This window comes from Scardinius erythrophthalmus (genome assembly GCF_964197995.2).
Source record: "Scardinius erythrophthalmus genome assembly, chromosome: 8".
NCBI classification, from domain to species: domain Eukaryota; kingdom Metazoa; phylum Chordata; class Actinopteri; order Cypriniformes; family Leuciscidae; genus Scardinius; species Scardinius erythrophthalmus.
Genome location: NC_138228.1, coordinates 35,180,326 through 35,207,419, shown reverse-complemented (window position 1 = coordinate 35,207,419; position 27,094 = coordinate 35,180,326). Strand labels below are relative to the sequence as shown.

At 38.3% G+C, this 27,094-nt stretch overlaps 1 long non-coding RNA gene across 1 annotated transcript; it reads right to left on the bottom strand.

Moving 5' to 3' along the window:
* Nucleotides 1-3,451: 3,451 nt before the first annotated feature.
* Nucleotides 3,452-13,472, bottom strand: LOC308694422. The gene is made up of 3 exons (XR_014030586.1): nucleotides 13,374-13,472; nucleotides 5,995-6,072; nucleotides 3,452-5,228 (listed from the first exon to the last, which is right to left on the bottom strand). It is a non-coding gene; the product is annotated as an uncharacterized lncRNA (long non-coding RNA).
* Between the last annotated feature and the right edge of the window lie 13,622 nt (nucleotides 13,473-27,094).

The following is a 27,094-nucleotide window of genomic DNA, read 5'->3' as shown; positions in this document are numbered from 1 at the left end:
TAAACAATGAGTGATGTACACACCAGGAAGCTCGCGCGCCCTCAGATCACTTGGACGTGGTTGTGTACAAGAGGTAAAAACTATATATTTACTGTTAGTTTTCTCACACAAACCGCTCGTTTCGTGTCTTAGGCCATCAATGTGTACTTACGATGGGGAATTGTTTAATTTGGACTTCTCTGCGCATGATCTTTGAGGTGGTGACCGTAGACCTGCATTATATGACTGACAGACAAGAACGGTTTGACCTACAAATATCAAAATTGAAACTACTGCGGAAACAAAGACACCTACATCTTGGATGCCCTTGAGGTAAGCTAAAACATAACAAAATTTAATTTCAAAGTGAACTATCCCTTTAAGAATAAATTAAGACACGCACCTTAAGAAATCTCACTAAATAGTCAGCTGCCAGAAGAATCTTTGCTCTGTTGTTGTGGCTTTGTGATGTTGGGGGCAGGTGATGGGCAGATTTTTTTCAGATCAGTTGAGTCTAAAATTAAACAGCAAGAAAACATATACCTGTCAAATCATGAAAAGGTTTGAAAACTCATTTTAAGTAAAAAAAAAAAAAAAAAAAAAAAGATTTACTTTTGTAAAAATAATTTGACTGGACAAATTCAAAATGAGTGTTATGAAACACAGAAAATCTACCAAAAAGCAACAAAGCTATGATTATTTTTTTATGTTTGTGCCCATGATTCTCTCATACATGTATGTTATCTGTTAAATCTTACCATCGCCAGGTTCTAGTCTGTACAGTCTTTAAACACCCAGCCTGCTACTCTTAGCTACTTGGTGCATCATAGAAATGCTCCTAGCAAACACAAATAGCAAAATCAACTTTTAAAGCATATCCAAACATCTACCAAATATAAATCTGATAAATACATTTTGCATACATATTTAATCTGAAAGAATTACTTACCAATTTTAAGAAAATTGGTCCTCCAAATAAGGAAATAAAGTGACAATTTCACGTGCATTGTAAGTCCGCAGTTTGTGGAGTTGTTGTTCTGTTTTTCAGTTAACGTTATCAGGGTTGCCAACTTTTGAGTTTAGCTCGGAGTGACACTTCTCCAACGGGGGGGGGGGGGGGGATATATTTCAATGGGGGGGGGGGGGGTATTCCAACCCAATTTTTTTGGGGTATTTTTATTTAAAGGAATTAATTATAAAAGCGATTTAAGGGAATAAAGAAAAAAAAGCTTATTGTATTAGTGAAATAATTGTAACTATTTGCAAATAACATTTTATTTTTAATTATGCATGCATTCTCTCTAAATGAATCAAAGAAATTATAGCATATTTTCAATTCAAAAAGGCTAAATTTAGTAACGTAAATAAATAAAAATTTGAGTAATTCGCGTCACCGGATACTGTCGGTAGTTGAACATTTCTATTGTAAAACAGTCAAATATTAAATGTTTTCCACTTACATTTTGCCAGGCATTCGTTCACTTCTTTAATCATTCTGACATTGAAGAGCTAGACCGCTGAACTTTTAGTCATCCTAACACCAAACAGAGCGGTGCGTAATGGAGCGCATCAGAACAGCATCAAGAATATCAAATACATTGCAGTGAATCTTTTATTTGCATCTTAAGTTTATAGGCAATAATAATGACTGGTTTGCGAAAGTGTAGAACTCGGTGAGCATTACTGAAAGAATTACTCGCGCAAAACACATCTTCAGGACAGCGACTCATTTAAACGCCTCTGATTGGCCAATGCGTTCAACAGACATGTCAGTGATTGGCTACAATGCTCAACGCTGCCGTACGCCGTGCGTGCGCTACAGTTTCTGTCTCGCATGCGTGCTCGCTCTAGATTCCGGGAGATTTTAACTAATTTGCGCCATAAATAGTGGTCCATCCAGTAGTTAAGAGCCTGAATTGTTTATAGTAATTCTGAAATTTAGTGCACACGAGTGAAAAAAAATACAGCACAGAAGAATGTCTAATTTAGCGTGAGATTTCTTTGTTAAGCGTGAGAGCGTGAGATTGAGGCTGAATGCGTGACTGTCACGCCAGATGCGTGAGAGTTGGCAACCCTGCGTTATACGTTAGGCGTGCTGGCAACGAGAGTAAAAGATAGTTTGAGGATAAATACATAGGCTACTTTATGATATTTGCACGTCACAAATATTATCATAAAACAATATAACATTATAAAACACGTATTGTAAATAAGTTAAAACACTTACTCGGTGTTTTCACTGTTAAAAGCAAACTCCGTGTCTGCACTGCGTCATGAGTCAAAGAAGATGGAGGGCCTAACGTCAGTCTGTGAGAAAGGTTTGAGCACGCACATCACATAAATATCGTTACAAAATAATATAATGCCATGAAATAAATGTTGTAAATTAGTTAAAACACTTACTTTCGTCGTTTCCCTGTTAAAAAGCAACACCATCCTGGTCTGCTCCACATCGCGCGTCATGGAAAATGCCCCTCTGAGAGCAGTTTAGCCATGAACGGCATATACATATTGTTATAAAACAATATGATGTTATAAAATGCATGTATTAATGCGATATAACACTTAATTGATGCGTTTTCCCTCCTCGTATGCCTTGCATCGCGAGTCAAAGAAAATGGCGTCTTTGAAAAAAGTTTCAGCTCGTCTGGTCGCGCCCAGCGCGTAAATGTCCCGGATGTAACTAATTACACTCTCTCGGTGTTATTAATTTAACTCCACATATTTTCACCACCCAGAGGGTGCAGTTTACACTAGCAGTGTTAATCCCTTGAAATTCAACACCAGAAAATTAAAACTTTACTCTAAAAGTCCTTAACACCAGGATTTCAACACTGGAGATTTTTACTGTGTATGTAATTCATTTTTTTTCTTAATAGTTAAATGTTTTTTTTTAACTGCAAATAACTTTTCATTTCTGGTTTAAGGACTTTCCCACTTGTATTGCCAACTGATCATTTCGAGGAGATGAGAGATGCAGGCATTGCTCAAAAAAAAAAGAAAAGAAAAAAAAAACCTGGACAGACTCTTTTAGAGCGATGGCGCACACTCGCTTTGAATGCCATTAATTGCCAGTCTTTCTCTCCATGACGGCTTCTTCCAAAGGAATCTTTTTTTCTCTCTCTCTTTGAATAGCCAGCCTGCAGGGTTGATAGCGAGCCGGCTGGCGCTTCCTTTAGCCTGTGGTCATAGGAAAAGCCACGCAGTAGCCACATAACGACTAGTGTCTGAGAGCAGGGCTAATTTTTATGTTATTTTTTTTTCCTTTTGCTTTGCATGTTTTCTCTTTTTCTTTTTTTTTTAAGACTACCAGTTAACACAATGCCTTCTGCATGTCCCATTCAAAGATTATATTTTGAGTTCGTACAGCTGCTTGTAAATTTCATAAAACATGAAATAACATTTAGTCAATTGTATGTAAAAAGACACGTTGTAAATTGGCTGGGCTAGAAAAGTGAAATGAAGTGATGGTGTCAACATGAAAAAAACACAAACTCAACAAGACGTCTAATGGTATAAATGTCTAACTGACAAACTGTACACAAGCACTTTGTAATAGTAAACATGTCTCGGCATGGATGGATCATAGAATGGCAATTAGGGATAATCTTAATGCAAATAATTTATTTAGTGTATAGTTTAATTTAGTCAAGGGCGTTAGGAAGGCAATACATGCAGATGGATGAAACCAGATGCAGGAACTTTATGGACAACCAGGTAAGTAGACACATGAGGTATGTATTGCAGCATTTAACTTAAAGGTTGTCTAAGCGATCCCGGGAGACGTTTCTTCTTGTTGACATTCGAATTATTGTCAAACAAAACGGAGGCTGGCTAGACCCTCCCTCCTCCTCATCCCGTCTCCTCCCTCCTCCCCTCCCTTCCGGCATAAAGGAAAGTCAAAATAGTCACTACAAAGTTAAGTTTTACTGATACTTCATTCAATGTGTAATGTCGCCAAGTTAGATAAATGCTTTTATACATTGCAGAACAGAATGCAGAAAAAGAGAAAAATTATCTTAAAATCGTTTTGCCACCTGAGGTTATAAATAGCTCCCATACAAGGACGCAATGATAGCAAGATAACGTTTAGCTTCGCGTTTCCCAGTGAGCATAAACAACGGCGGCGTTGTAAACCAATTTAGTCAAAGTTGTCAATAGCCTATAAATGAACATTCAAATTCACGACAAACCGTGGGTGAAAACAACCCTTAACTTACACAAATTGTCGCCCTACTGTGAATTTGCTTGATCATTTACAATAGAGATTGATCGCTGCTAGAAACATACATGTTGTATTCACCAAAGTTAACGCTGACTGCATAAATCTAGCTAATTACATCCTTGTGCTGGTTTGGCGAACATGAACGTCAGTTTAGAAAGAAAAGTGGATTTACCTGTTCTGCAAAAACAGAGCAACTGAATGTCGGATAGTAGCTGCTAGCTAATCCCTTCTGCCGGCGGAGGTCTCGCCACATTTCAAAGGTTTTTCCGATGTAAATTCGGGACTTCGCGCGTTCCTTATCCTTGTCCCTCTTGCAAGTTGTTCTGTTCATCGGAACGTCGTCTATTTGGTCGTGTGTCGGCCATAATTCAAACTTCCCTCTTCATCTCTCTCCTCCACACACCCACCTCATGTGCACGCGCACTAACCCCGCAAACGCGCAAACCCCACCCTTCAACACTTCTTGTCGGTTATTGGCTGGAGCTCTGTTTGTTATGTTTCGGGGTGCGGGTGAGCACAGTTTGTTTTTGTTGCCGTTTGTGGAGCCTGTGGTGTCTACAGAGACCGCGTTTTTTTACAGTGTGTTCAGGGGACAGGCAGCTAGCGGATAGTGAGGAGATGTTTGCTGTATGTGACAAAAAATGTTTTGGCCTGACATCGCTTAGACAACCTTTAACTTGACTTATTGTAGTGCTTACACAGTAACACTGTCACCCTGATTGACAGTCATTAATTAATTATTATTATTTTTTTTTTTGTGTGTGACAGAAAATATATAATTTACACACACACACACACACACAACAGGCACGGTGCAAACATTTGTGCAATCCCCCAAATCAATCAAGGGCTCAGAGTATAGCAAATCCAGACAGGGCTCCACATCATCCCCTCATATTCCACCAGTATTCCTCGGTGATGGACGATATTACCAGCTCACACACCTGGTCAGACATGTTAGGCTCGGGCTCCAGGATGATAAATGGCTCAGGTGTTGGCTCTGGCATCGCAGCAGGCTCAGGCTCTTTAAAATAAAAAAAATAAAAAAAGATACAAAAAACATCCTTCCCTTGGCTTTGATTTGGTTAGCTGCTTCTTGTGTTTTGAAGCTATAATTATAATTGTCTCAAAATTGCTTTGGCAAAACTTTAGTCAAGCTCTCAATTCAACTTCTCTTCCTCTTAGTTTTTTTTTTTTTTTTTGGGACTAAAGTCCCTTTTGTTGCATTCAGTCTTCAGATTTACTGCTTTCATCCCCCAGTGCAGAAAAGATGGGAAAGATCTTTTATGAAAATTAACCTTGGGTTTACTACAAATAAAACCATGGTTTTGCTAGACTAACCATAGTTTCACCATGTTTTTGTACTAAAACTGTGGTTATTCAAATAGTAATCATTAGTAATCAATCCGCCAAAAACCATGGTTAGTACATTTTTACTATAATAAAACCATGGTTAAAGGGATAGTTAACCCAAAAATAAAAATTCTGTCATTAATTACCCTTATGTCCTTCTAAACCCGTTTTCGAACTTTTTGATGAAATCTGAGAGCTTTCTGTTCCTATTGACAGCCTACACATCTACCACTGTGATGCTTCAAAAAGTTCATAAAGAGATTGCAAAACTAATCCATATGAATTGATTGATTTAGTCCAAATTTTCTGTAGAGACTTGATTGCTTTATATTATGAACAGATTTAATATTGTTAACTTTTTTTTATTCATATATAAACATTGATCAGCAAACATAGACAAAAGCATAACTGAACCTGCTTGACGTGCAAGAACAAACCTTTTGCAGAAGTTCAAATGTGCTGCGTAACACACGAAAATTAACCTCAATGGTTCTTGCATGTTGTGGCGAGTAGGTCTGCAGCGGGAGAGAAAGACAGGAGAAGAGCGGTGAATAAGAAGGTCAAGTGCAAAATGACAAACACCTGTGTCTTGTTGCAGTAATTGGCGTGGAGAGACCAAATAAAAGCTACCGGGAAACAGGAAGCAGGGAGAGAGACTTGGGCGCTGTGAATGCTCTGGAGAGCTGCATCACTGTTATTCCCTTGTATTTGGACTGAGTTTATTGAAGTGCAGTGAGCGCGACTTTGTTTTGGTATTTGAAAGTGAATAAAGCACAAGCTTCAGTAAAGCCGACCCTGACTTCTTCCTTCTTTGTTTTGAACATTATTACTCGGGTGCCGAAACCCGGGACAGAAGAAGGATCGCTGCCGTCATGCAGTCCGCGTCAAGTTCGCCATTTGTGGATGTCATTCAGTTGCTCGTGGGATTCCACCAGGAACACCACCAGACGCTAATGGACATGAGGGACGACCAGGAATGCCGTTTCCACAACCTCATCCAAGCACAACAGGAAGACCGCAAGCTGTTCCGGAGCTGGATGGACCGGTAGATTTTGACTGGGGGGGACTCCACCACCAAACACGGCCACACTCATGTGCTACAGTCTAAGTCAAGGCCTTTATCAACCTGTTCGAGAAGACGGCTGAACCATGTGAGTGGCCATGAGTCCACTGGCCCGTGCGCCTTATATCCCACTTCTTTCGGGAGAGTAGCAGCCCAGCAACTGCCCGTTCAGAACCTCCGCGGCCTACGATGACCTGAAAAGAGCCATCCTGCAGTGGGTCGGCCTGAGCCAGGAACAAAACCGCCAGTGGTTCCGGTCTCTGGATCTGGGTGAGAGCGGCCGGCCCTTTGTGATAGCTCAACAGCTCCGGGACGCATGTCGCACATGGCTGTTGCCTGGGTGAAGCGACGTTGAGCAGACTAATGACTTAGTGGTACTGGAGCAGTTTATTGCACGTCTCTCAATAAAGACGGTAGAGTGCGTTCAGTGCCACCGACTGACGTGGCTGGACCTGGCCATTCAACTGACGAAGGACCAAATGGTGGTATGCCCCGTGGTCGGCGAAGCCCCTACCAGCTGTGTCTCTCACCCCTCTCTTGTGATTTCTCCCTCTCCCTTTTCCTCTTGACCTATCCCTTTTCCTAGATCCCATCCCAGTGTCCCTCCTCGAGCCCAGAGGGCAGGGTGGGCAGGCTTTAGAGTCTCCCACAGGCCAGAGAGTAGTGCCCAGGGGGCGGGGTTGGCCAGTGCTGGCGCAGAGTCGGCTCCCTTTTCTCCGCTCTCTCCACGTCAATTCCCTGACCCACTTCCTGTCATTAGGGTGGCGGGGAAGTCTGGGCCAGCCTGTTGGCGTTGCAGGGACCTAGGGCACTTTATTGACAAGTGTCCAGTAATAGAGGTGGGGACCGGACGCAAGGCAGGCTGCCCCAGATCAAGCTGGGTTGTACCAAATACCTGTGAGTATTACGGGGGATACTTATTAGGCTTTGGTGGATTCAGGATGTAACCAAACCTTGATTCATCAAAGCCTAATTCAGCCAGAGGCATTGGATGAAAGCGGCATGGTTCAGGTACATGGGGATGTGGTTAAATATCCAATGCTGCCTGCTGTTATTCAATGTCGGGGACAAAAGCATAGTGTAGAGGTCGCAAGTTAACCCACACCTCTCACATCCACTAATTATGTACAATGACTGGCAACATCATGAAGCACCTGCGTGCTGTCCTGAGAGCACTGAGAGTTGCCGGACTGACGGGCAACTTGAAGAAGTGTGCAGTTGGGAGTGTGGAGGTCAGGTTTCTGGGCTTCCACTTGGGTCACGGACAGGTGCGTCCACAAATTAGTAAGGCAGCAGCAGTTACAACCTGCCAAGACCCAACACTAAAAAGTTCCTGGGGCTGGCAGGATGGCTCCCTGGCCTGAGACGGGCAGAGGGGGTATGTGAAAAGTGAAATATCCCTTTTTGGGTGAACTATCCCTTTAATTTTCATAAGGGGTGTTTAATGTGACAGCTGAAAAAAATGTGAAAATGGTAACGTCATGCACATGCGCATTACATGTTCAGTCTATAGGCGCGTAGTGTTTCTCCACATAGTGACATCGCCAACTATTGCTCTGGCATGCATTACACAGTGTTTTTAGTCATTTTCACTGATTCATGTGAATGGGGATCGTAACTCGGAGCTCAAGCTAAGCCTCAGGTTCGAGCCTCCTCCAAGGACAGCAAGCCAAGTTAGTTTACTATTAACCTTTAAGGCTGAACAGGCAGGCAAACTAGTGAAATGCATTGGGTGGCGCTGTGCATTTGATGACTGGAGTTTGAAGAATGACTGGCATTTGAAGAATGGTGTCATCTAAATCTAGACACAGTGGAGTCTGGAATTACTTTGATCAAAATGATCATCATGTCATGTGCAAACTTTGTCAAATGAAAGTAAGTTATCATAATAGCACCACCACAATGAGGAGTCATATGAAATCCAAACACTGAAACATCATTATTGACCAGTCGAATGAAGAAAAACAGCTGCCCATCGCTGCTTTCACGACTGCAGGTAGGCCCAGATGCATCCCCGACCGAGCCGAGAAGTCCACTCATCTCATAGCACAAATGATTGCAAGAGATATGCTTCCTTTAAGTTTTGTTGAAGGAGACAGATTTAAGGAAGTCTTACAGTTTCTTGAACCAGATTACAACATTCCCTCACGGAAAACCATAAAAGCGAGAATAGAGGTTCAATATGAAAGCATGGTTTCCGAACTCAAAACTACTTTAGGGACAGTATTCTTTGTGGCCATTACAACTGACACTTGGACAACATTAACTACAGAGTTCTATGTCACTATAACGTGTCATTTTATTGCTGATGGTAAGGTGAACAGTTATGTTCTGCAAACCCGTGCACTGGAAGAGTGACACTCCGCTGCCAACCTGGTGGATTATTTGAAAGCGCCTGTAGAACAATGGGACCTCATTCAAGTCCCAAAAATGTGCATGCATCCTTCACAAAAGTAATCCATCCGGCTCCAGGGGGATAAACGAAGGCCTTCTGAGGGTAATCCGTGCGGTTTTGTCGTAAAAATATACATATTTAAAACTTTATAAACGAAAATAACTGGCTTCCGGTAGCGGTCAACGCACGCTGGCGTATGACGTAGGACGTAGCGTAGGAAGCGTCGTGACGTAGAACGAACATAGAGTTTTGTTTTGCTCTGCTCTCTGGCTACGCTGTCACGTTCGTTCTACGTCACAACGCTTCCTACACTACGTCATACGCCAGCATCCATCTCCGTGAACGTGCGTCGACAGCAGTTATTTTCATTTATAAAGTTTTAAGTATGTATATGTTTATGACAAAACCACACGGATTACCCTCAGAAGGCCTTCGTTTATCCCCCTGGAGCCGGATGGATTACTTTTGTGAAGGATGCATGCACATTTCGGGACTTGAATGAGGTGGACCCCATAGGTTCACATTATAACCACTGAAAGATCTAAGACATTTTCTAAAATAACTGAAAATGTGTTCGTCTGTAAAAAAGATTGACATATGCATCTCGAACGGCTTGAGGGGTGAGTAAATCATGGGTTAAATATCATTTTTGGGCGAACTATCCCTTTGTTTAATGTTTTCAACTTGAAAAACAAAGGATGAAACGTATAAGCTTGTTAATATAGTCTGATTAGCTTGTTCAGAGATGTTCATAGGTGACACGACTAAGTTTGATTAAAGTAACGTCTTTCTCAATCAATTTGAACTAAACATATATTCGTTTTCTGTGATCTTGGATATTCGAATGCAATATTTCTGAAAAATGTCCATCCCTATTTTTAGTACAACGTTGTTGTGTAAATGTACTCTTTGTTCTGTTTACTAGTTTTCAATTTGTTTCTATGATTTCTCGTTAATTTGATTAGCATGTGCACCGGTTATTAATTTCATTGATTGGTTTGTTCGGGTATTTAAACTCTGTGTTTTGTTGTTGTTGTTGTTGTTGTTTCAGTTCTTTGTCTGTTCTTGCCGTGTGTACATTTTTGTTATGTTCATGGTTTTAAAGTTCTTAGTATTTCTAGTTTTGGTTTTGGTTTTGAGTTTGAGTTTAATAAAATCAATACTGCTGTGATTAGATCCTGCCATTTCTCATCTTTATTTCAACCATTGCTGACAATTTAGCCACTTATTACTTCTTGACTTAATGGGTTTTTGAGTTTGTTTGTTATTATAAGATTTGTAATGGGCTGAACTGGCTTAGGTGAATGTGAGAAATGTCATGACAAATTAATTTATTTGTATTGCATTCAAAATAAATAAATACATAAATACATACAAATACTGAGAGAATATTTCAATATCTGAAATCTACTAATGACCTGAACCGCAACATAAAAAAAAAAAATCTGTAAAAAATCTGTAAAAAAAATAAAATAAAAAAATAAATCTAGCATTTCGAGATTAAAGTCGAAATATTTTGAGAATACAATTTTGTTTAAACTTTAAACTGTAGAATTTCCTTTTGTTGAAAGCCCAGATAAAAGTAAAAAGCTACTATTTTGTTTAGATCCATGTCCGAGGCAGTTTGACTTCACAAATGCATGTCTTTACACACACACATGCACACACACACACACACACACACACACGCACGCACGCACGCACGCACGCACGCACACACACACACACACACACACACACACACACACACAAAATCTTCTATAGAAGAATACTCTTTATGAATTTTGACTTTATTCTTAAAACATTTCGACTTTATTCTCGAAATTTTAGATTTCGGATTTTTTATTTTATTTTTATTTATTTTTTACATTGCAGTTCATGGCTTCTGTAGAGATCCTTGTCCCTGTGGGAAAAAAAATGTTGGTCCTCATGAGGAAAAACGCATATAAATCATACTAAGTGATGTTTTTTTGAAAATGTAAAAATGCAGAAAATTTTCTGTAATGGGTAGGTTAAATCATTAAACCTAAAACATGAAAACCCAATGTTGTGTGTGTGTGTGTGTGGCTGCACACACACGAGCACATGAGCATAAACCTTCACAGAATTTAATACATTAATATATTCTGTATTCATGTTAACCATCTGGAATTGAGATTAGGAATTGATAACTGCTTTATACCTTAACTAAGTCAATCACCAACTGGTATATTGAACTTACATTGACTATAGAACAAACTAATGCCAAATCTATCTTATAGTTTTTACTTATAAAGTCCCTCTTTAGATTTAGCTTCATGGTAATTTGGTCTAAAGTCAAAGTAAGTTCAATTGGGAATGGTATGAGGCCAAAATTAAATGATTACATAATTTTTTTTTTTTATTTTTTTTTTGGTAAGTATCTTTGTAAGTTTCATTTTCAAACCCCAATAACAGGAAAAGTGAAATCATAGTATAAGGTTTAACATTTCCATAGTAGTTGTTATGAACCAGCCAATGCACCAGCCAAATTCACTAGAATTTTGACTGTGAACTCCAGATGTGAAAAACTCCGCATTTGGTGAAGGCACTTACCAAACATCAGGATGTACAAACATCATTCATACTGAGACAAGTAGGTTTCTGTGGTCTCTTTGTGAGATAGACAGTACGCTAGTGGAAGCAGATCTGATGTGCATATCAGCAGGGTCTTTTTGACACTCTTTTTTTTCATCTGTTAAAGCGTCGCTCCATGACTTACAGGATATCAAGGTTGATGTTCGTGTCTATTGATTTACTAACAAGCGTGACCACACTGAAAGTACCTTGTGGGCTTGGTGTGGTAGTGTCAAATTATCCCACAGCACTGACAGGAAGTGTTTCTCATAGATGACAAAGCTCTTCTTGTCTCTTACTGTAGGTGCAGATAGAGCTGGGAGATTCTGCAGCACAATTGGACCAGTAAGCACTAAGGATCTAGGTTTAGTATCATTACGATGATTGACAAGTAAGCATTCTGAGGAAAAGTAAATTAACATGACACATAATGAGGTACTCTAGAAGCAAGCCAAGCATTACTATAAACATTACTATACCAAGCATTTTTCTTATTACTATAGAAAACATTAAGCCTCTAAGTCTGTCTAACGTTTTTCTTTAATATTAACATTTTTATCTGGCTCCTATGTATAGGTTTCTACCTAAGTACCAACATTTCTGAATAGGCTGTGGCTGGGATTTAGTGAGGTTGAAGTGAAAGTATTTGATGAACGTATTGAGCATTCACTCAATATTATTATCTCATTTTTGACATAGGTGGCTTTTAGACGCTTTTGGATCGGAGGTCTTCATTTTGAGATCACATGATGAGGTTTATCCATGAAGCCTGTTGATGGACTTTACAGAATTAGAGAAACGTATGGCTTTTCATGGTCAGGTGCATGTATCAAGGTTACAAAATCATAAAGTGCAACTGTATAGTCCATCTTATTTTGAGATTTATCCCACTTCAGTGGTGCAATTTACTTTTAGACAGAGCACAACTCTGATTATGAAAAAAGGTTTCTCTACTTTCTCTACAGAACAGAAGGCTCAGCGATAATTTAAATGAGCTTTTACTATGTTGCAGAATAAACTACAATATCTGCTAGATTTTATGTGCGACACTACATCAGATTTATAGAGCAGATTGCCGTTCTGAATGATTTTATTAGTGACAAAATAACGGGGCTTGAAAATTTGACAAAGTAATAAAAAACATTCCGAGCTTAAGTCCTGAAAGCCCATCCCTAGCTTTGCCCATTGTGCCACCCCTGCACTATGATGCGTGCAGACTACATATTTCTTAAATAACTTCTGGTATTTTGCAGTTTAATAACCACACTAGGCTATATCGACATTTAGTTTTTTCCTAGTTATTTTTCTGTAGCCCTACTGGGAAACTAACTGTGAACAGAATAATTTACTTAGGAGTACAACCTTTTGTGTCTAAACCTTTTTAGCAGTAGCTGAGTTAATTTAATGTCAAAGACCAGTGTACTTAACCTTCAAACACATAAATGAAACTGTTTGGGGGTTGATGCTCAGTTTAGATGAGGAGAACAGGAAGCCAGAGATAAGTCCTGGCAGACGTTCACATTGACCTTGTTTGAGCAGGCGGCAGTAATTAAGACGCTAGCTGGAAACCTGACTCCAGTGTGACGCAGCCTGAGGCTCGCTGCAGAAGTGGAGGTCGGAAAAAGAAACGAGATCCTCGTCGGCTCAGTGGCTGCACTCGATAGTGCTGCCAAGGCCGAGGTTAGCCCACTAATTCGTCCAAATGAGCGCCCTTATTCATGGTATCTTTATACATGCAGACACACTCACATAAACACACATACCAATGTTCCCGCAGACCAGAGAGGAGAGGAGAGTTATGAGGGCTTTGGTTTTCCTGGGACAGAGGAGAGTTGAGTATGATGTCGGCCGTTGATCTGTTGTGAGTTCCTGTGGCAGAATATTAAAGGTACAGCAATGCAGTTGAATTCAGTGCAGCAGTAACATAGCGTTGAACCTCTTCTCTTTTGGATTCGGAGTTTTTAAACACGCTAGAAAACTATATAACAATGGTATTTGGCACATTCCTCTTGTGTGATTTGTGGTTTGTTCACAAAGGAATAGGTAATTATGTACCTATCAGGATTAGCTCATTTAAATTATGTTTGGCTGAGGCTGGATATTCCCTAATACCTCCTTAAGTAAAACATTATCATCTTTAGCTCTTTGCAAGGAATCTCTCTCAATACCCTGCTGGATACATTTTTCTCTTTCATTTCAAGGACAAACGCATTGAGGAATTCAGACAAGGTGCCCCTTATTCTCTCTTACAATACAAAATGTAAAAATATATAAGCAAAATAATTAACCACATGTATAAAATAAAATATTTGTCATTGCTCTCTTTCCAACAGAAACCAATTGAGTAGGTCTGGACTCTGGAATGGGAGGAATACAGGAGATATTTTGAGTTGACATTTTACTGTTGGAAAAAGTCAGTTATATAATACATTTCTGAGTGATACTGTAAACGTGTTTTACTGAAATTGTAATAGAATGATCACTTTTTAAATGAAACCATTGTAATCCTGATAGTATTCCCATTTTTATTTTACAAAATGTAACTATAATATGATTACTTTTTTTGACGTAACTGTAACTAATTACAGTTACCATTTTTTTTGTATCCTGATTATGTAATGCCATTACACGTATTCGGGTACTCCCCAACCCTGACCATATCAGCCATAGAACAGCCAATTGCACAAGCCGTTTGCTTGGTGGCATGGAGGGCCTTTTTCTTGGTCCACTGGAATTTCTATAAATATATATTTGATGTGTTTTTTTTTTTTTGGCCTAACACAGCCACAGAGCAAGTAATAAACAAACAAATAAACAAACAAACAATTTACTGCATTTTGATGTATTATGAGTCATTGAATCACCCGCTAAAGTTAATCTGTTAAAAAAAAAAAAAAAAAAAAATATGGCAACACTTTAGTTTAGGGTCAAATGTTCACTATTAACTAGTTGCTTATTAGCATGCATATTACTAGGATATTAGCTGTTAATCAGTACTTACAAAGCACATATTATGCCTTATTCTGCATGACCATATTCTACATCTCTTAACCCTACCCAATACCTACTCTTAACAACTACTTTACAATTAAAACACAGTAATTTAGAGTTTATTGAGGCAAAAGTCGTAGTTAATAGTTAGTTAATAGAGAGAATTGGACCCTAATCTAAAGTCTGACCAAAAGTATATATTCAGAATTTTTTCTTCTCGTTTATTGAACTGTTATATAAAAGCAATACCACACTTCCTATCATGCTGTTTTTCAACACAAACATGCTGATAATATTCACAGGCACATTTGATCTTGTGATATTGCTCAATTATACAACAGTTAGTTACAGTCATAAAAAAAAAAAAGTTATAAAACAACAACAACATTATAATACAAAAGTATAATAGTATCTGGATGGTTAACTGTATCATATGTGTATTGTGTAGACATCACACTGCTTTTTATGTAGACAGAATCACTAAATATCATGAGAGCATTCTGGTTCCCTTTCATCGATGCGACAATTGTCTGAAGCCCATAGAGAATCACACCAATTCATTGGCTGACGGCACAAGTGCCACCCTCCAAGGCACTGCATCACCAGTGCTCCAAAAGAATACGTCAGCGCCATCAGCATGTCCTGAGTCAACATATTTTGTTGATCCTGGAACAACATTCCTGTCTGAAAATTGTATCCTACCCATATCCCTATACCTAAACCAAACCCAACCCATAAGTTATCCCTAAAATCAGAGGATGATAGGTGAATAACACTGATGTAGAAGCACCTAACCCTGGTTGTAAGCCTAAACTTTGACGATTATGTTCTTTCCACTGCCACTTCTAGATCAGGAGATTTCAAAGTCCGGGAAACAAACCTTTTTTTACCACTGCCTCTGACTTTACCAACATTTCCAGTGTAGTGGAGCAGGGGTATGCTGAGATGTCAGAGGTTGAAGAGATGTTTTGCTGCTTATCTCAGTGTCTTTGGTTCCTTCTTTGAAGTTGCAGTCTACACTGCTCTCTAATCCAGGGTTGGGAAACTGTGGCCCTCGAGATCCACTTTCTTGAAGAGTTTAGCTCTAACTCTGATCTGCTTTTTCTGGTGTGTTTGATACGGGTTGTAGCTAAGTCCTACAGGAAAGTGGATCTCAGGGGCCAGAGTTGCTCACTCCTGTTCTAAGCTGTGCAAGGCAATTCCTATTGCTGGTCACTTCTTCCCGGTCTGGTGAAGGTTTTGTTGCCACCAAAGCTACAGTAGGTTACTGTGACGAAGACTCAGACTGAGTAGGATCCATGTGCAGCTTTATTTCAAAAGGTGCAAGCTCAGTGTACAAACAGGTGTGGGTCAAAATACCAGGGTGAACAACAATATCAGAGACAGAACAACAAACGTGGTCAAAACTGGCAAAAGTTCAAGGCAGGCAGCTAACAACAGAAGTGAGAGTCCAGGTGAAACAGAGGTCAAGGGCAGGCAGAGAAGAGTCGTAAACGGTAATCCAAGGCAGGGTCCAAACACAGGCAGAAGATACAATGACAAGATAATGCTCAGAAATGCAGCCAGGGCAAACAAGACTTCGCAAATTGTGCATGAATAGGCAGGGTTTAAATAGTCTGGTGATGAAGATCAGGTGTGCAGTAAACAGTCCCAGTATGTGGCTTCTTGGGAAATGTAGTTCAAAGCCAATGCTAATATTCAGGAGAGTGAGACCTCCGGTGGCTGACAGAGGATTCTTCACTGGCGTCCGTGACAGTTACCTACCTAAGGTTACTTCCACTTAATTTTGCACTCAGATACTGAGAGACTGCACAGGCCTTGTGAGGGCGTTACAATTTTACATTTACCACAAGAGCCAGTGGTGTAAATCTGCTCATCTCTTTGCTCTTTTTTTTTTTTTTTTTTGATGGCTGCAACAGCAGTGTTTCTGCTACATAATAAAGGATGTAGCATTGGGTGAAGGATGGTATTTTTCATGTCTTTATGGAGGGTGGTGCTTGCGCCATGATTGCATGATTCTATATACAGTAGGCTTCAGTTGTTACCCCAGACAGCAACATAGTGTCTGCCTAGATCCGGCCCACATCTGGTACATGTGGATTCAACGCGTACCAGATGTGGGCCGGATCTGGGCTGACACTATGTTGCTGTCTGGGACACCTGGAGAGTGTTCCCACAGTGTCAGCTATTGACACAACATCTTGTTCCTTACTCATGGAACCAGGGTTACATACATAACTGAGACTTTTTGTCACATCAGGCATTGCTTGAATTGTCATGCCCAATATGTAGGCCTATGTGACAATATAATAGGAAAAAAGAGAGTTTTAATTTCATTTTTAATTTCAGTTATTTTCTATAAAAGCATTCCTCCCAATACTAATAACTAGTCAATCACATGAAAGCTTGTTAGGGTTTAATCAATGAGGTCACGCAGGAACAATGGCTGTTCATAGCATTTGCATGTACTTTTTATAAGTATTGCTTCAATAAAACGTATTTGTCAGTTTCTAACATAGGTTACTTGCAAATTGTTATCCCAGACTCTACATGATACTATAGAGTAAGTGTGGTGTGGCCATTTTGGCACCCATCATGAAATTAAACAAATTTACAGAATAAAACAAAAAAGAAATAAAGCAATAAAAAGTGGTTTATTTTCAGTCTTGGTTTCAGACTCGAGGATAGTGTAGCTCAGCACTTCAACATTTCCTGTTTCACAGAACTGTTTGCACCCACGTAAAATCCCTTCGTAATCCATCGCTGTGGCTAAACCAAAAGTGTTTTCATCTAAAAGAGGCAAATGACTCTTAACCTACATATCTCAGGAAAGAAATATATATATATATATGTGTGTATATATATATATATATATATATATATATATATATATATATATATATATATATATATAACAATTGAAATATTGGGTAACTATTTCAATGGTCCACTTTAGACATTCTACTAACTATAAGTAACTTTTCAAGTACATGTCAACTACCAGTCATTAGAGTATTAGTAGACTGTCTGTTAAATATATGCTAACACTTTTAGGGAAAATTAATGTTGAAAATTATCGGCTCAAAATGGCATTTTCGTTTTACAGCATTTTGGCCGAAAGAGAATAAAGGCAGAATATGCTGCTGTTTTTTTTTTAATTCAGATTCAGTAAAATGATTGAATTTCATTAAAAAGTCTAATAAGAAATGAATAATGTTTTTTTTTTTATTTATTTATTTACATTATTTTCGGTTTTCGGCCAAGTGCATCCCGAATTTTCGGTTTCGGCCCAAAGTTTTCATTTCGGTGCATCTCTACTTTATTTTGATGGTCACCCAACAGACATTCTACTGACTATAAGTAACTTTGCAAGTACTGTGCATGTCAACTTATTCTACTAACCCTATCCCTAACTTAACACTCTACTAGAGGTCAACGATCTCTTCAAAAGTGCACTTACTTGACAAAAGCACAGAAACTCTTCCTAGCATCTCCAGGGGAGGCTTCAACAAATATTAATGACAAGTCAGTTACTTGAGCATGTCACTGTGCACAATATCTTTATGTTGGCCACCTTATCACAGGGCCCAGGACAACAGGAGTCCCCCTTTCTTGGACATCATTCATGGTTGTCCACCCAGACAATGGCCTTAATTAATTGGAGAGATGTGTGGGTACAAATGTACAATTCAATATTTTAGTGTATCATTTGCGTCAACCTTTCTCCTGTCATGTTTCCTCTACCAACTTCCCTTAGAGCGAAATCCATCCAAGAGGGCTTGAGTAGCTTTCCAACAGGACATTGACCTTGAGTACCTGGCATTGATTTCCTGTGGTGTTGCACAGAAAGCGGTCGTTACCACGCTGCCTAACAGCAGGGCGTGATTGGGAACAGATTCTTCAAATCCCGATACACAGAGCTGATTGATGGCCTTTGTCTGCAGCACATCAATTCTCACCTGCCTCAGTGGAGGTGACACCTGTGCTGAATTTATCATAATACACCAAACTGACACATCAACCTGGGAGAGACGAACCAGAATGGAATTCCTAAATAAAACTCTCTCAGAGGACCTGGGTCTGAAACATTCAAACTCCTAAGGGATTTTCTGACAGAACAAATGTACGCAAATAAAGCACAAGAGAAAAAAACATCTCTAGATTTTGTCATTATTAATATGACATGTCACGATATTAGTCTATACTAAGCTATTCAAAATTGTGCAGAATCCTTTCATTTGCTTTCTATAGGAGAAACGAAAGAATGTGACTTTGGCTTTTTTTCTTTTTTTTTTAAGAAAGATTGCAATGTAAACTAATGGGCTGAAAATATGGTCATATGTGTTTAACACTTGCTAATTTAATTAGTCATTTCCCAAAAAAAGAGACGTCTGTTTTTTCTTCTTTCTGTCCAGTGGAGCAAAGAATAAAACCAACTCTCGAGAAGGTCCACATTCTCTGCCTGCGCCTCAACAAGCTAAGTGCAGAATTAACAGCCTGAGAAGAGATGAAGAGAAAAGAGAGTTTGAACAAACAGCTTATTTCTTTCTGCCTCTCTCCCACTGCCTCTCTTCTCTCTCAGCAATGCTACTCAGGTATTGTCTCTATGGCGACTGTAAGGGGGCCAGGCAAGACCACAGCGCCAGGCCCCAAACCACAGCCCATTTAGAATGGAGCAGATGAGTGTTTAAGCTTTACCCACTGGCCCCTCTCCTCTTCCCTCCCCTTAACAGCACAATGCCCCCTTTCAGTTTGTGAGCGGCCCTCCATGAACCACAGACAACCAGTCTTCACCCTCCCCTCCCCCTCCCCCCTCCCCCCTCCCCCCTCCCCATTAACCCCTACCGCTAAAGAGCTTAACACCACACACCAGCAACCCAAATACCCTCCAGAAAGCAGATGTGCTGTGGTTTCATTAGACATGATGTTTAGTAAAATTAAATAACATCACAACGGTTTAAGTTTGTCTGTCTGTCTGTCCCTTAAAGGAATAATACAATCAAAATTCTGACCATTTTTAATCGCTTCCAATGCCAATTCAAACCTGTGTGCAGATTTTTGTGGAACATAAACTGAGAATGTTGAAGTATCTTCACACAGTTTTTTTCCACACAGCGACAGTTTATAGTCCGTCTATAGTCTTAAGCTTCAAAAGCACTGTACAACTCTATATGACCATATGACTTGTGTGCCATATTCCAAGTCTTCTTACGATATCTAAATATGAGAAATAGAATGAAATTTAAGTCACTGTCCACTGAAAATCTTCCTTTGAAAATCTTCCTTCCTTTCCCTTCCTTTCCGATATTTCAAATCAAATTATTTTGATATTTAATCAGTTACTTTCATTCTCTTCCATGCCATATAGACCCACCAAATATACTGTTAGATGCTCTTTTGGTGATACAATCTATTCATTGTTAAAACAAACTGAATTTTATTCTTGGCTGGTTAACATTGCTATGGATGTGGAGTTTCGACCAACATGCCCACTTTGGCTTTAATCACTGAGTCGTGTTTTATTTGGATTGTATTTTGTGTCTACAGTGTTTTTGAAAAAAAAGGGCTCCGCTTTGCTTTGCCCTCCGAGACACCCTCTTCAGTCTACAGAGGGGCTTTGGAGGTTTGGAAGGTATACTTTGGTCTGGAGACCACACAGACACACACCCCAGAAGTGAGCCGAGGGCCATATCCTCTGTTCAGACGGTTACCATGTTATTCCACTCCAGTGTTCAGTAACAAGATGAGCAATTCACAGTTATGATTTTCCATATTTAATGGAAGAAAGGTGTCTCGCATTATGTGAACAACTTGGAAAACTATAATTCATTAACAATGTAACCTTGTTAAAAACTGTCCAAGACACAAAGGACATAAAGGTCTAGAACTCAAAATTCAAAATATCCACTGAAACATTTCTCAAGTTCAAATTATCAGAGCTATACCTTCATTCATTTAATAGATCTTAATGTGTATAAATAATTGTGCTATTTGTATGTCTTCTGAAGAAATTTCAGTCTCAGATAAAACGTTGATATTTGAATGAAACATAACCAAGATAACTAATGTCTTCTGAGCTACGAAAGAGCAACTTCGGAGCAATCACATTTTCCTCTGAACTTCGTTACAGCATTTTTATCTTTGTTGTTTATTCTTAGAGTGAATCACACAAGAGCAATATGAACTTTGCTGCTTTGTCCAAATACATATGTATGCTTCTTCTCCAGGCTGAACGTGTCTCTTTTCTCTTTATCCTCTTTTCTCTTCATCCTCCCTTTTCTTTTGATCCTTTCTGTCTTTTACTTCCCCTGTAATGTTTGATTGAGTGGAACATTAGACAGGAAAATCCACAGATGTTTGCCGGACCCAGTTGTGCTCCTGATTAGCATGCTTTGATAAAGAACTGCTTTGAATGATTCTTTAAAGTATCGATTGCTGGAATACAGCGATCAGGTGGAAGAGGAATTAGGCCAAAGGATGGAGGCAGGATTAGGAAGGATGAATTAAATACTTCGTAGAGAAAGAAAGGGGAAGGTGTATATATATATATATATACATATACACCTTCCCCTTTCTTTCTCTACAAAGTATTTAATTATATCCACATATATATATATATATATATATATATATATATATATATATATATATATATATATATATATATATATATATATATATATATATATATATATACGTGGATATATTTATCTGCAAAATAAACATGATAAGTTGGTAAAGTTTGGTATTTGTGATTCATGCACCCTAATAAGTAAAAGTGTGCAGGTAGGAATTTTTCTACAGTATCTCACTTGACCTGTAAAATGACTTATGTTAAGCAAGGATGGTCTGGGACTACTAAATAGCCCTATGCCTGCTGTCTTACCAAACTGAAATAGGCCCTATATTGATTTTCACTGTAAGGCAAGGCAAGACAATTTATTTATATAGCACATTTCATACACAATGGTAATCAAAGTGCTTTACATAGAAGGAATTAAAATAATCAAAAGAAATACAAATAATTAAAACAGTTTAGAATAAAAAGGAAATAAAATACAGTGCTCGAACAGTCGGACGAACAGTGGCACAGTGCTCATTCATTAAATGCACAGCTAAACAGATGTGTTTGTATGTCCATAGCTGTTTGATAGCATTTATTTTGACACTGCAGAAAAAGTGGGATGGGGCAGTCAGCTGCAGGGGAGAAGTAGCATTAGGAGCTGCTTGGAAAAGGTTACCAGGCAAAATTCATTTTCAATATGAGAGCCGGGCAGAACTTAGAGTGGGCACAATGTTGTAAAACTGCTGCCAATCTGGAATAGATAAAGGAAATACATTGATGTGGCTTAAAGAAGCAAAGTTGATAGTTCATAATATATTTGACATAAAACAATCAAATCGATGGACCAAACCTAAATTAATGGTTTATCTAACAAAACTTTTATTTTTACTTTTTACAATGTGTTTTTCATGTAAATATTCAGAAACAACTTTTTAGTACCAAAGCTGGTGAAATCATGAGAAGAACCTTAATTACTATAATATTCACCTCAGGTACCCATCTGACTAAGGCATTTCTCATTACTTCCAAGACTCTGATACCTAAATATTTGTCTTCCCTCCCTACTCAAATCCCAGTTGGTGGGCTGGTGGAAATCTTGGATGTGTTCACAATCAGTGTGTTAAATTATTCAGTGTGTTAATTTGTCACTGCACATATGAAAACGCTTGACATGTTTGTTTAGTTAGAGGGTAAGGATATGCCCCTGACATGTTATTTTTTTGGGAGACGCCTTTGGATTACTTGTGCTGTAATATGACCACACTTGTGCTACATGTTTTTGGTTGACTAGAAAAGAGAGGGTAGAGTCTGCTTAGCTTGTTTACACAGTTTAGCATTACTGCTGGTCTGTCCCCATTTGGCACCCTATAGCAACACCCCGTCTCATTTTAAGAAATAACGAATAAATGCACAATGATTTAATACTCTCCAGAAAGACATTAAACGAATTGTCACTCAAAATGAAAATTCCTTCATCATTTATGTTGCTCCAAATTTGTGACTTTTTTCTTTCTTTTTGCAGAACACAAAAGAATATATTTTGGAGAAGGTTTCAGCTGTTTTTGTCTAAATAATGAAATTTACTGGGGTCCAGGGGCCTCATGTATCAATCTTGCGTACGCACAAAAACTTTGCGTACGCCAGCTTTCACGCTCACGGTCGTATGTACTAACAGTGAAATTAACGCGAGAATGTGCGTTCCTCCACGCCAATTTCATGTCTGGCGTACGTACATTTCTCATTGTTTTTGTCCGTTGGCGACTCTTACAGGCAATGAAGTGAAGTTGCAAACATTACACAACGAATTGTTCTACAAGTCTAAGCATTGCTATAAATTTGCAATTTATAAAATAATTGACATATATTGTCACATAAGCCTTATGGAAATATTTTCTATCAATTATGCAATTAAGTAAGAACATATAAAAGCATGCAAACTGATACAACCCTTAGTCTATGTCAATGACAGCTTTGGTTTAATGTCCACCTTTATATCAGACCATTTCTTTTTAAGGTCATTTAGGGTGGACGGTGTACAGTTGAGACATGTGTACAGTTGACAATAAGCACAAGTTATGATTTTTTGCTGTGCACGTGCATATTAGTGTCCTCTTTGATCGTGGGAAATTTGAACAACGGACGCATCTCCGATCCAAAGATATCGGGAAAAGTTTTTTTTTTTTTCCTAAGATATGACGTTCACTTCACCATGCACTCTCCACAATGAATAGCTTATTATCCTTATGTGACTGTTAAACGTAACTGGTATCACCACAAACGTTATTCTGTGCCCTAAAAGCTGCCATATTTCATGGTATTGTATCATGCAAGGTAATTGCAAAATTTAGAGAAATGTGCGAGGTGGCCAGCGGGGGATAGTTGAGACCCATATCTAGTATAGAGTTCCGATAGAGTTCTATTAGGAAACACACTGTTTAGTTGTTCAGTGTTATGATAACAGGTTAAACCACGTAATTAGCCAGCATAGGACGCAAATGAAAATAGAATTTGATATTTGTGATATTTAAACTGTGTATTATTAATAAATATTGTTACATATCTTGTTCCTGCTTTATACATTTTAACCAGTGCTAATTTAAATAAAATGAATGAATATAAATGGAGGAATAAACAAAAATGTTGCCCAATTGTTATTTTCTTTATTTGTCTTTATTTTTTATATTTACAATGAATGGTTAGTTACCTTTACATCATTAAAAATGGATGTCTCAACTGTACCACAGTTGAGACACCACAGTTCGTTTCTACCTCCGATAGTAGCACCTCCAATTCACTTTCTGTAAAGTTTCGTTTCTTGCCGCCATTTTCTTACTGCTTTCTTTTGCCAAAGTGGACTCATTACCATATTTAAATTAATTTAATTAAGGGAGGAGACAGGGTGGGGCATTGTGCTCGTGCATGTGCGCTCAATTTTACGTTAACTGGGATGTACGAAGAGAATATGCGTGGGATCCTTCGTACGCAGAGATTCATACATCTGGGGTTTTTTGTGCGTACGCACATTTACAGCTTTGTCCGTACGCAATGTTTTAGTATGAATTCAACGCAAGTCTTTGTACATGAGGCCCCAGGACTTTGAAGCTTTAAAAAGGATATCAAGGATGACTTGACTTGTATATCCTAAACTCGATAATAAAAAATAAAAATAAAAAATAAAGTCTTCCAAGTCTTCTGAAACAACACAATCACTAAATTGCTTCAGAAGACTTGAAATATACAAATCAAATTTTTATTTTTATTTTTTTAATCTAGATTAATTACACACTACCTGTTTGCAGCGTAATATTCTGGAGCCCAGTGATATTATTATTATAGATAAAAACAGCTGAAATCTTATTTAAAATATCTTATTTTGTGTTCCACCGATGTTATGACAGAATTATGGATTATTAGAGTTATGGTACAGTTCAACAGAAATGATAAACGTATGTAACCTGGTTCCCTAAAAAAGGGAACGAGATGCTGCGTCATGGCATTGACGCTACAGGAATGCTATGGTTGAGCCGGTATCTGAAGCACATGTGGAAACATGCACAATCATTGGTCAAAGATGGTGTCAAAATTGGAATGCATGTCCAATCTGTACAACCTAATGAATTTGTGGAGTCTATATGAATAATAGGTAACACTTTACAATAAAATTTGTTAGTTAACATTAGTTAACTATTAGTTAACATAACTAATAATGAACTGCACATAGCTATTGTCATGATTCCTGTCTTGTGTTCCCCTTGTCTTGTGTGGATTTTTGTGATTTCCTGTCCTGTGCCATGTTTTGTAGTCCTTTCTAGTTTTTCTCGTTTATTAGGCTCCCAGGTGTTTCTAATTAGCCCCGCCCCCTTGTTATCTTGTTTAGCTTGTTTGCCTGTGTATTTAAACCTCTGTGCTTCAGATGTTGTTTGTCGGTCGTTGTAGCTGTTTCCATGTTCCTGTCCTAAGTTCTGTGTTCTGTTGTCTGCCTGGATTACCTGTTTGTTTTATTAAAAGTAATGCTTGCATATGGATTCTCTCTCCGCTTCATTCTTGCCTCATCATAACAGCTATACAGCATTTATTAATTTTTGTTAATGTTAATTTCAACATTTAATAATACTGTATTACAATCTTGTTAACATTAGTTAATACACTGTGAGCTAACATAAACTAACAATGCACAGCTGTATTTTTATTAACTAACGTTAACAAATATTATCAAACACAGTAACAAATGGATTGCTCAAGGTTAGTTAATGTTAGTTAATACATTAACTAATGCTAATGAACCTTATTGTAAAGTCTTACCGAATAATGTTTAAAATAACTTTTGCATTGGAAAACTTGAACCTGGGAGTTCTCAGTTAAGACTAGTTTAGATTTGATTGAGAGAGTGGTCACATGTTAAAATGTAAATATGGATTTTTTTTTTTTTTTTACATACTTTGATTAACTTGTTTTTAGATTTTATTTATATTACCATTAGAGTCTTTCCCACACCCCTTTTTTTGTGTGGACTCTGATCCTAGACCAGAAGTTATGGACAGTATTATCCCAAAGCAGGTATTGAAATTCTCAGGCTAAGCTCTACATACAAGCAACAATATATTCTAGAAATTTGATCACTGTAGCTAACTTGCAAAAAAAAAAAAAAAAAAATGTGCTGCTCATGTTGTGCTGAAAGTCAGCAGCGCCACTCATGAACCACAAAATCCCTATACCAGTGTATCAGTGCTCTTGGTTGGCTCTGGGGACCCTGCCAGTCCATTATCGGACTGCCAGGACTACATGAAATTTGTTTGGTAAATCGGGTGTGGGGTGAGAGTTGCTTATGTGTACTAATGAGTTGAAAGGCCTTGGACTTAGCAAAGTGAAGGGTCAAACATAACATATACTGTCACACTGTTGTGCAAAGCAACGTTTCCTTGATTAAGATGTTACAACAGACATTGGACTTTTTCTTTCAATAAAGTTCAAACATTTGTGCTCTTTACTCTCCAGACGGAGAGTAGTATTGGAAAACCAGATGCTATGTGGCCTTACATAACGATCCTTTTCGTGAACAAGAAGCCATTTATCAAGATACCATTTAATGCAGCTCAAAAGGTAAAAGGTGATAGCTGGTGTTATCCAAGGTGGCTGCAAAGCTCAAATGAATTTCAATGAACTGCTCTGGGTATGCTTCTTTCTGCCTCTTTGACAGCAGAATAGTTTGAGTTGCAGCTCTCATGGGTGTACTTCTTTACCTTCTGCTTTACGAATAAGCAGCATATTGATTAAATGACTGGCCCTATTTGGGCTGCAATCTCTGGCCTCCAGGCATATTACAGGAAATGGATAATTATCTGCCGCATTAAAACAGTCAAAATGAACAAAATATATAAAAAAAAATTATATCACTTTTTTTTTTCTTTTTTTTTTGTAGTCAATATTGTATACATTTGTAAAACAGATAGTTTATGTTATGCTTTTAATAAAGTGTATGCTTTTAGTGTAAATAAATAAATTGTAGCCTTTTTTGTCAGTATAGTTTTTCTTTTATTTTATGTATAACTTTGTTAAACTATACTTCACATTTGAATTATCAAGAATTTGAGGGAGTGGTTCACTCAGAAACTCAAAAATTATTTAATAAACTCAAGTTGCTTCAGGGAGAATATGATGTGACCAAAATTCATTCACCTTGCCCTTAACTTGCCCTTAAAAAAATAAAATATGGCATGTTAATGAAATTTGTGAGAAGCTGTTTGTCACATTTCTTGTGTGTTAATGTTTTATCTTAATCTCTTAACACTCTTATTTTGTGATTCATTTGGACCCGTCGTTTCTGCGTTCACGTTCCCTCTGTTTACTTCCTGGTTTGATCAGTTTCCTTGGTGTTTGATTATGTACACCTGTTTCTTGTTTAATTCATTTTGTAATGTATTTTAAGCC